The sequence below is a fragment of the Squalius cephalus genome (assembly GCF_949319135.1).
Source record: "Squalius cephalus genome assembly, chromosome: 1".
NCBI lineage: Eukaryota > Metazoa > Chordata > Actinopteri > Cypriniformes > Leuciscidae > Squalius > Squalius cephalus.
Window position 1 is genome coordinate 7,935,224 of NC_137122.1, and position 11,774 is coordinate 7,946,997.

Below are 11,774 nucleotides of genomic sequence, written 5' to 3' on the forward strand. Positions count from 1 at the left end.
AGACCAGATCAGCAGGCTGCTTACAGTTTGCTTCCAGTAACTTTAACATCTGGCTCTTACTGCCGATTGTAGCCAGGTTGCTACGAAGAGTCTCTGCAAATTCAGCACTTGGTAATGGAAGTGGCACAGGACAATACAAATTAGAGACAATCCCCTCAGTAGAGCGCTGTTTTTCTTTGGTGATGCATTAGCCAATGGTGGTTTAACTTTGGATACAGTCACAGTGCTAACTGCTCTTGGGCTGAGACCTAATGTCCTTGATGGAACATGCCAGGCTTGAGGTAGAGAGTTTTGCTTGCAGTTTGGGGGACAGATGCATACCCCATTTTAATATAGTGGGCCAGTGTGTAGAGCAGTCCTATTATGTGATTGCACTGTCCCAAGCCAGCTTTACAGTTGCAGGTTGTATTGCCAATGAATGGCTCCTCGAAGGACAGCTCCACCTTTAAGAATAATCAAACAAGTTTAAGAACACATTCACATTTAGATAGGTATACCAACATATTGTTCTAAACGTCTGGTCCAGACGCAAACAGTCATGGTAACTCTTAAGGATTTAAAAGAACATGTAACTGGCCTAGCAAAATAGGTGTTGATATGCATACCTAACATGAAATTACAGAGCATGGTGATGTACACTGAGTGTGCAGTTAATTAGGTACAACTGGCGTTTTCATGTTACAGCATGAAAGCATAACAGTCAATGTTTAAGTTGCTAGGTTTGTCCTAGACATCAGACATGATACTGATTAATACAGCTTGCAGGGTACCTAATATATTGGACACTCATTGTACTAAAACCCAGGGTTGGGGAATAACAGTAATTTGACAAGCTGTTTGACACCAGCTGTTTATTAAAATAAGATATTTTTGAGGCAGAGATGCATAAAAGTTTCAAGGTAATCAAATGATGTTACTGGGTTTGTGCATCCCAGTGGACGACATTACTGATTAGTTTTTAGCATCTGTGTTACCTGTGAGACCTGAAGAGCACCTTCCCCAACCCTACTTAACATCGCTATGTAAACTGAGCAACCCATGCCTGTAAACAAACTTACTTATACTTAATATGCATTAATTTTAATAACCAACAGTAGCACCCTGCCTTGCTTTGTAGTGACACATTGGAAAAAAGCTATTTTTACTGATGGTTCCAATACACTATTAGCTAAAGATCACATCAACTGCACATAACATGTTATTTTTAGTCTAGCAGGGAAAGATGAACTGTTGATATGAACGATCAAAATTAACATTTGAACGTTTAGCAAGCGTATTTGTTCTAGCAGTGGCACCACTCCGCGAACTGAGCAGTTTATCCACAGTCATGATACCCGAATGTTGTAAGGTGCCTCGTTTTTTTGCATTGAGCGAAAAGACTTAGCTCGCACACTGACTGTCTCGCTCCTCTTGACTGTCGGTAAAATAATTTATTGTTAACACTCAAAATAACAGTCAGTTTGGTGTGGTTAATATATCTTAATGCTTAACATCAGCTTGTAATGTTGTCGCGTCCTGTTGTATTAGCTAGCTAAGAAACTAACAGTTTAAAAGTAACGTTTGCTAATGTTGATTTTAGAAAAAAAGCCGTCATCGTCCGAAAAACTTGGAATCTTGCAGTCGTTATTTGCCCATTTTTCAACATAGTCCACTGTTAATTCAGGAAGAGATGAAAGGTTTGTTGTCCACACAGTTACCACCATGATTACAGACGCCCACTGCGCTCTGTCACTGAACTTCCGGTTTAGAGTGTACCCCCTAGCCTCGTTTTGGTTCTAGAGATGGTAACGTAGGTGAATAAGGCAATGACCAAAAGGCCCTTTGTAAGGGCTAACCACCAGAGGTGGAAAGAGTAATAAAATATTCTACTCAAGTAAAAGTACTACTACTTGAATAAAATTTTACTTAATGGTGAGCAAAAAGGTTTTTGTGTGTGTCCCTTTAAATGTAAATGAGCTGCTGCTCAGGCATGGGCTGTCTCAGTGAAGGATTTTCCCTTGCAGTAATTTTGAGTGGCTCAATAGCGCGATATGCGGTTTTATCGCCATTTTTATTTATTTATTTATTTATCCATGCACAAAAACGAGTACATTTTCAGTAACCAATGTAACCGAAACTAAACAGCATCTATCTGCGCATTGAAAGGCTGTCGATCAGCGCACAGTTACAGTGGGAACAGACTGTCTTTCAATGAGTCATTATAACCGTTCATTCAACACACACGTTCAAAAACGCTGATTCATTAAAAGATAGTAATGAAATAAGGTGTTAATTATTTTTAACTTTGAGCTCCACTTTTCAAGGCTCAGCTGACCAGCAATGCGTCGCATGGGTAACGCTGAAGCTGATGCGATTCAATGCATGACTCTCTGATTTTTGTTTTCCGCGGCTGTCTCGAGCTGTGGAATGCTGACCAGCGCTGTCGCTGATGCCATTCATGGTAAATGCCCTTAAATTTTAAAAGGATGACACAACATATTTCGCTTTCCTTGGACACAGCAACCTTTTCACAAATCTATATGACTTGACCTCAATGACAGATGCAGGTAATCGCACGCGCTTAGTCGATCACTCTCATTCACGGTTGAGGGCGAAGCAGAGGAGCAAAGCAGAGGAGGTCGTTCAAGAGTGCGGGCAGGGTCCGAGGAAGTAGTTTTTGCCTTGTTTGCCTTCGCTGACTGCATATGCAGGTGCTTTGAGCTGAATATTTCCGGGAACGGTGACATGTGATGAGTGCACGCAGGGCAGCGCGTGCAGTGGGGCTCGGGCACGAGACATGAAGGCATCTGATTGGTTCTTTACATTCGCACCGAATGGCAGTGATTGGTCAGAGTTTTTACTGTCCTGCAGCTGCTACAGAGGTCTGATTGTTTTCATTCCTTTTTCTGAACACATAATGTATTGACTACTCTCAGGATGGAAGGACCATTTCACCCAGTATAAAAAAAAGTGTTTCTGAACAGGATTACCTACCCTACCTTTAATGTATTTTCATCATGTTGAAAAAGTTTGGTGGGGATAAAATAAACCACTTAAGAGGAGTGGGTAAAAATTCAGAGGTAGGCCTGTCACGATAACAAATTTTGCTGGAAATTATTGCGATAAACGTTCTATTCATATTGTCGTACTGAGACCATTTTCATCTAATATAATGATAATGGCATAATAATGCAGGTACACCTTTTCAGAGATCTATAAACTTTTATTTCTAAAGAATATTAAACATTGAAAACAGAAAACATTTTAAATATCCACAAAAAATGAACAAAACAACCAAAAACAATAAAAGCAATGGACTCTCAGTGTCTGTTAACAAAAAAATTCACTTGAATAAATACCAAAAACAATAAATAAAATGGATGTAAACAAAATTGCACTTCAAAAAATATTAAACATTAGGCTCAGACATAAATAGTGATACATTCCATAACAGGGAAAACTGCCAGTTAGGACCTTTGTAAACAAATAAAAAAAGCCTCAACAGGCCATATCACACCATTTTGCACTGTCCTTCTGTTACTTTGTCGACTAAACGCCCGAGTGATTGTGTACTGTCGGGAAGACGGAGACGCATTTTATTGCGTTTATATGCTACGCACTGAAAATCCTTGGTTAGGATTAGGGGTGAGGAGTACGTGCGTATTACACGCCTTAAAGTGCGTATCATATGCACGCAAAAACTATTTTTGGTGTATAAATGGCACGAGAAATAACATTCGTGGTATAGATACGCATTTTCATGAGATCGGGCTCGCTGTCGCGTTTAGCTTTGAAACCAATTCTATCTTTTTCTTTTTTTTCCCTCCAACTCACAACTAGCGTCTTCTCTCTCTCCCGGCAGTCGCCGCAAGCAGTCCCGCTTTCCCATACAAAGACCATGTGACTGACAAGCGCCGCGGCGCCGCCTCCCCACACAAAGACCATGCAACTGACAAGAGGGTTCACTCCTCCTATACGCTAAGGAACCGAGAGTGGTCATCCAGTCTCTTTGATAGAGAGAGAGAGAGACGAGGAAAACAAACAAGTATGCAAATGGAACTATCGCGGCCGGAAAAATTATCGAGCTCATTTTTTTTTTATCGTGCGATTAATTGATTTATTGACTATCGCGACAGGCCTATTCAGAGGCCGATTTTGCAAAGAAATCCACATTCAAACCAAAATATCTGACTTCCTGTTGGTCGGAGCTAATGACTGTAAATTAGAAAGTTGTCCGGCTCGATGAAACCAATATACAAACTGATTTTTGTAACTGTGGGTAAAACTAACCCCCCCACTTTTGTCAAAAGCATTTTGAAAGTGACACACTTCCTGCTACCAGTTGGTGGCGCTATAACTTTGACTCACAATAGTTACATACATCTGATCGGCCTCTTACCACGAACACACTGCTGAAGTTTCATCAAGATCAGTTAATGTGTGCAGAAGTTATAACACTTCGTGTTTCTCTTTTCAAAATGCCAAAAGTGGCAAAAAGGCACTATGTCCTCTAGTTTGAGAACCACTGACTTACATGAAAGTGAGTTTTGCATGTCTCTGAACCTTATTTAGAGAACAAAATAAGAGACAGATAGATACATACATTTTCACTTATAAGATTGATAATATCAGGGACAAAATTATAACTATGCAACCGTCTACTACAGTATCACATCAGGCAGTGCATTGTAGTCTCCCTGAGGAAAAATTTGATTCATTCGTTGCTATAGGAGAGGAAGAATTTACTAAACTCATTAAATCATCTAAATCTACAACATGTATGTTAGACCCTATACCGACTAAGCTACTGAAAGAAATACTTCCAGAGGTCATAGATCCTCTTCTTAATATCATTAATTCGTCTTTGTCTCTAGGATACGTACCAAAAAACTTTAAGCTGGCTATGATTAAACTGCTTGTTAAAAAAACGCAACTTGATCCTACAGAATTAGTCAATTACAGGCCGATCTCGAATCTACCTTTTCTGTCAAAGATATTAGAAAAGGCAGTGTCTTCACAACTGTGTTCCTTTCTTGAAAGAAATGATATCTGCGAGGATTTTCAGTCAGGATTTAGACCGTACCATAGTACCGAAACAGCTCTCGTTAGAGTCACAAATGATTTGCTCTTATCATCCGATCGTGGTTGTATCTCTCTATTAGTGTTACTCGATCTTAGTGCTGCATTTGACACCATTGACCACAACGTTCTTTTAAATAGATTAGAACATTATGTTGGCATTACGGGAAATGCACTAGCATGGTTTAAATCCTACTTATCTGACCGTTATCAGTTTGTAGCAGTAAATGATGAGATGTCTCATCGATCACAAGTTCAGTATGGCGTACCACAAGGCTCAGTACTAGGACCGCTGCTGTTCACTCTGTACATGCTACCATTAGGAGATATCATTAGGAAACATGGCATTAGCTTTCACTGTTATGCCGATGATACCCAGCTCTATATTTCTTCAAAACCTAACGAAACTTATCAATTCACAAAATTAACGGAATGCATAGCGGATATAAAAAATTGGATGACTTGGAATTTCCTACTTCTAAATTCTGAAAAAACAGAGTTTCTAATTATTGGACAAAAAACTTCCTCACGTAATAACCTAGAATACTGTCTAACACTTGATGGCTGCTCTGTTAAGTCTTCGTCGTCGGTTATGAACCTGGGTGTGCTCTTTGATACCAATCTTTCATTTGAAAGTCACGTGTCTATTATCTGTAAAACCGCATTTTTCCATCTTAAAAATATATCTAAATTACGCCATATGCTCTCATTGACAAATGCGGAACAATTAGTTCATGCGTTCATGACCTCAAGGCTAGATTATTGTAATGCTCTACTGGGTGGTTGCCCTGCACGCTTAATAAACAAACTACAGCTGGCTCAAAACGCAGCAGCTCGAGTTCTTACCAGAACCAGGAAGTATGACCATATTAGCCCAGTTCTGTCAAAACTGCACTGGCTCCCTATTAAACATCGCATCAATTTTAAAATATTGCTGATCACTTACAAAGCACTAAATGGTTTAGCTCCGCAGTACTTGAGCGAGCTCTTAGCGCATTATAGTCCGTCACGTCTATTGCGATCTCAAAATTCCGGCCAGTTGATAATACCTAGAATATCAAAATCGACTGCTGGCGGTAGATCCTTTTCCTATTTAGCACCAAAACTCTGGAACAGTCTTCCTACCATTGTCCGGGAAGCAGACACACTCTGTCAGTTCAAAGCCAGATTAAAGACACATCTCTTTGACCTAGCTTTCACATAATACATTATAGACTTCTATAATTTAATGTTAGGCTGCATATATTAGGTCAGCCGGAACCAGGAACACCTCCCAAAAATCCTGATGTACTCGTTACATCATGAGAAGAATGGCATCTACGCTAATTTTAGTGTCTGTGTTTATCCCGAGGTTTTCCTGCAGCCTGCCGGATCCAGGCCGTATCCAGATCTGACGAAGGACCTTCGCCTGGCCTGATGACAACGCAGTGCTAAAGTGCCAACTAGTCTCTCCCTATGGAGGATCCCACTACCACTCTACAGATAAGGCGTTGTCGGGAAATTTTGTTTCGCGTTCCTACCCCAAAGCAACAAAATTAAAAAAAATTCTTTATCAAAATTTATAAGGAAAGACAAGTACTTTGTTTAGGCTTGGCTTGTAGGGAATTCCAAACCTGCGTATATTCAAACGCAGTTGCAATTGGAAGCCAATTTTTTAGGACCATACACCATTAAGGCAATCCAGGGTAAAAGTGCTGATCTCCAAGATGAAAACGGGGCAATATTCCACAAAATTAACATTGACCAACTGAAAATAAACGTTGATGACACACCCAGAGTGCCACACTGGGATTTTAAAGAGAGAGGGAACACTTCAGTGGTTTCTGAAACAACAACATCCCCATTACAACCACTTGCCCCACCTGCTACAGCTGTTGCATCCTCAGGAACAGCCCAACCAGCAGCCCCAGAAGCTACAGCCCCCCCAACCTCAGCCCTGCCAAATACAGCCCCACCAAAACCACCTGCCCCACCACAACCAGCAGTCTTTCCAGCCACAGGTCCACCAGCAACAGCCCCACCAAAACCACCTGCCCAACCACAACCAGCAGCCTTTCCAGCCACAGGTCCACCAGCAAAAGCCCTGCCAAATACAGCCCCACCAAAACCACCTGCCCCACCACAACCAGTAGTCTTTCCAGCCACAGGTCCACCAGCAACAGCCCCACCAAAACCACCTGCCCAACCACAACCAGCAGCCTTTCCAGCCACAGGTCCACCAGCAACAGCCCCACCAAAACCACCTGCCCAACCACAACCAGCAGCCTTTCCAGCCACAGGTCCACCAGCAACAGCCCCACCAAAACCACCTGCCCCACCACAACCAGCAGTCTTTCCAGCCACAGGTCCACCAGCAACAGCCCCACCAAAACCACCTGCCCAACCACAACCAGCAGCCTTTCCAGCCACAGGTCCACCAGCAACAGCCCCACCAAAACCACCTGCCCAACCACAACCAGCAGCCTTTCCAGCCACAGGTCCACCAGCAACAGCCCCACCAAAACCACCTGCCCAACCACAACCAGCAGCCTTTCCAGCCACAGGTCCACCAGCAACAGCCCCACCAAAACCACCTGCCCCACCACAACCAGCAGTCTTTCCAGCCACAGGTCCACCAGCAACAGCCCCACCAAAACCACCTGCCCAACCACAACCAGCAGCCTTTCCAGCCACAGGTCCACCAGCAACAGCCCCACCAAAACCACCTGCCCCACCACAACCAGCAGTCTTTCCAGCCACAGGTCCACCAGCAACAGCCCCACCAAAACCACCTGCCCCACCACAACCAGCAGTCTTTCCAGCCACAGGTCCACCAGCAACAGCCCCACCAAAACCACCTGCCCAACCACAACCAGCAGCCTTTCCAGCCACAGGTCCACCAGCAACAGCCCCACCAAAACCACCTGCCCAACCACAACCAGCAGTCTTTCCAGCCACAGGTCCACCAGCAACAGCCCCACCAAAACCACCTGCCCAACCACAACCAGCAGTCTTTCCAGCCACAGGTCCACCAGCAACAGCCCTGCCACCGACTCATGGACATACTCTAGCTGTTGCAGAGAAGTGTAAGATTTATTTTTAATTTTAATGGAAGAGATGTTAATACCCAAGCACACTAGTTTCATAATTATGTCTCAATCACCCTTAATGATTTACATGAGACTGTGACTGCTGTACTAAATTTATGGACAATGTGGTTACAATAATGTATGTAGTGATGCATTAGGAGCTTCGATTGCATTTTAATTGCTACTTACATTTTCCACATCGATTTATTAGATATTTTTATTATTATTTTACTTCTTTATTCATTATTTTCGGCAGATGTACGGGATGCCTGGGCAGGAAAGAATGCCCATGTCCTCCTCTCTAGAGTAGGGGCTTACAAATTATTTTACTGGGATATTCAATTACTTGGTCCGAACATGGAGCTGGAAAGTGAGGTATGTACAGTTTTAACTGTTCTGTAAATCAACTGTAGCTCTCAATGTATTTGTTTTATAATTCTATCATAATCTCTTGTTTAAAATTTCTCAATAGTCAATTAATGCATATCTAGCGGTCTTGGTGCGTAAGTACAATGCCCAGAATACTACAAAGGCAGCATTCATTGATTCATTTGCAATGACATCAATTTGGAAAAGATGGACTCTAAGACTCAAGGTCTGTATTGGTATAAAGGATCTCATTGATGTACTATTCAGATTAATTACAAATTCCCATTGTAATAAAGCTAAATAATATAAATAAAATGTAATGCTTTAAAATAATTTAAAAACATTTAAAGGGATAGTTCCCACAAAAATGAAAATTCTGTCATCATTTACTCACCCTCAAGTTTTTCTAAACCATATTTTATGGACAATTCAAATACCACAATAATTTTTGTTAAATTTTAGATGAAACCCCTGGAGTACGATATCATTGTGGGAATTATAAATGATCATCACCACTGGACACTAGCGGTAAAATTTACTATACGCATATTATAAAAGTAAATTACGTCACAGAAGAAAAATGCACTGCCATAATATGCTGATTTATGCTTGATTTAGTAAAGAACTAACGTGTCATTTGTTTTCATGAAAAAAGGTGATCTACCCACAACAAAGGAAGTCTGTGTTCCTGGATCCACTGGGAGAGTCTAAGCAAGACATCAAAACATGTCTTGAAACAACAAGGTAAGGATAGCTGTAAAAATTAAACTTCAGCATTATTAACATTTCAACATTTAATTTAGTATGTCCACTGTCAATAAGAAAACTTAATTATAACATTTTAACAAAATAATCATAAAAGAGAAAAGGAGTAGTTGGCAGCACAGGATTTTAGCCACCATTAGAGCTTGTCATTCTTTACACAGCCCACAAGTTATCACCTATCCACCGAGGAGCTCTATAAAGATGTGAAAAGCTACGAATCTAACAAAAAAACTAAATGTGATAACATAAATGTGAATCTTTGGTAGTTTTTATTAGTCTTTTGTTTTTGTACGGTTTAAAAATGCATGGTGGCATTGCCCCCTACTGTGTGTGACAAAATTGCAAATCATAATATTTTTTATATTGTTATTTTCTTTCTTCAGGGCATTCATGCGAAACAAGGGATGCAATGTCTCAAGGTGGACATGCGACACAGTCCCACATCCCAAACAATCGGACGGTACCTCGTGTGGAGTCTTTGCCTTGAAAGTATGTTTACTATTCAGAGCAGTGTCCTCGCCCTCACATTATAATATGACCATTGTTTAGTTAAGACTAGTTAAGTTATTCACTGACAGTAGATTTATATTTCTGTAACATGATTTTTTTTATGTAGTCAAAAAATGTATTTTTCAGTTTGCAGAAGAACTTTTGAAAAATGAGACAGTAGATTTTCCTGCTACGAAAGAGGCTATCATCAAACACAGGCTGCAAATCGCTGTCACTCTTCTCCTAGAGACTGGTGAGTAATAAGATATCAGGGGATGTTTTAGCAATACAAATAATTGTCCTTATAATTGCTGTAAAACATCGTATGCAGCTATCAGAATTATTCCATACTTACCTAAAAAGTATTAGTGTGAAAAATGAAGAATTATAGATGCATGCTCTGTGATTTTTGTTTTGTTTCGAAGATGACCTGACAAACATATGTCACTTCTGTGGGTCAGAAGGGCCTGAGACAGACTTGAGTTGGGTAAATCAAACTTAAGAAATGTGAAATGAAATACGTTTTGTTATAAAGTTATCAAGAATTTTCTTGTATTGTTATGTTGGATTTTTCTATTCTATTTCTTCTATTTTACCCATGACTAACAAACATTCTATTATTCTTTTATCTCCACATGAATTACTGTATATTAAAAATATACCTTCAATTGCACAAGAATGAAAATTTGCAGCCTCTTACCCAAAAATCCAAATAATTTGTTTTCCAGATTCAGTGTGACATTTGTTTGCGGTGGTTCCACCATATGTGCGTTCAAGGCCCACCAACAGATGCCGCCTTCCTGTGTACTGCTTGTACTCCTTAGTTTTCTGTACACATTATTGTTGTGGAGGAATTTATTCATTACATCTTGTTGTATTACATCACACCTTCCAAGTTTGTGTCTTCTTATCTTTTTTATTTTGCTTGAAAAATAGCTTACAATATATTGATTAATAATACAATAATTGCAGATTAAAATAATTGATTGATTAATAAAATAAAACTTGGTATGTAAACAGCATGTCAAAAACAGTGGCCAAAGTTATTGTCTTACTGTATATTTTGTACATTCAAGTGATGAAGAAAGTGGATACAGGATCTACTGTGTGTATCCTATTATACATTAAAACTGAAAGTGTACTGGAGACTCACTTCAAGTTAAGGCCTAAGCTTTAAGAATTCCTAGATGCAAAAGGGGGGGTATAAGTGTTCTGGTGTGTGGAAGTGTTTGATGTTCATTTTGCAGGAGTGTTGAGAATAAACTGAAACTGTTTCATAATCTGGTGATGGCAGCGCGGATGCTCTGGTATCTCCTGCCAGAGGGTAGAAGGGTGAAGTGGGTGTGTGGAGTCCTTCATGATGCTGACGGCCCTCCAAATACACTGAGCATTGTAGATGTCATAGATTGGTGGGAGTGCAGTTCCTATGATCTTACTAGCTGTCTTCACTATCCGCTGCGGTCGGAGGCCGTACAATTCCCACACCAGAAAGTGATGCAGCTGACTGAAACACTCTCTATAGTATCTCTGTAGAATGTGGTGAGGATGGGTGGTGGGGGGCTTTCCTTGCTTTCTTCAGGCGCCAATGGAAGTGGAGACGTTGATAGGTCATCATCTGTGCATTATGGAGAGGGGATATTTTTATAGCAGGATTAAAAACGGTCTGAAAAAAAATCCCACTATAACTTAACTATAACTAAGAAACTTATCCATATTCACTGCTGTTATTAGACATAATGTACAGTATTCACACAATAAAACACTTGATGATAGGTCATCATCTGTAGATTTTGGAGGGGGGATACGTATTTTGGCAGGTCAAAAATACAGTATGAAAAAAATCTGTATCCCACTATAACTTTTGTCAGGAAACAAGAAACTTGTCCATATTCACTGCTGTTATTAGCCGCTAACTTCTATTGTTATGAAATGTTTTGAGAGGATAATGGTGTCATTTCTTAAACAAGATGTTGGTGCATTTTTGGATCCGTTTCAGTTTGCTTATAGGCCGGGGCGCAGCATAGA

At 40.5% G+C, this 11,774-nt stretch overlaps 1 long non-coding RNA gene across 1 annotated transcript; it reads left to right on the forward strand.

Annotated features, from left to right (window-relative positions):
- The first annotated feature begins 8,992 nt into the window (after positions 1 to 8,992).
- On the forward strand, positions 8,993 to 9,972 carry LOC307169317. The gene is made up of 4 exons (XR_013823085.1): positions 8,993 to 9,023; positions 9,151 to 9,239; positions 9,644 to 9,749; positions 9,897 to 9,972. It is a non-coding gene; the product is annotated as an uncharacterized lncRNA (long non-coding RNA).
- Positions 9,973 to 11,774: the final 1,802 nt, after the last annotated feature.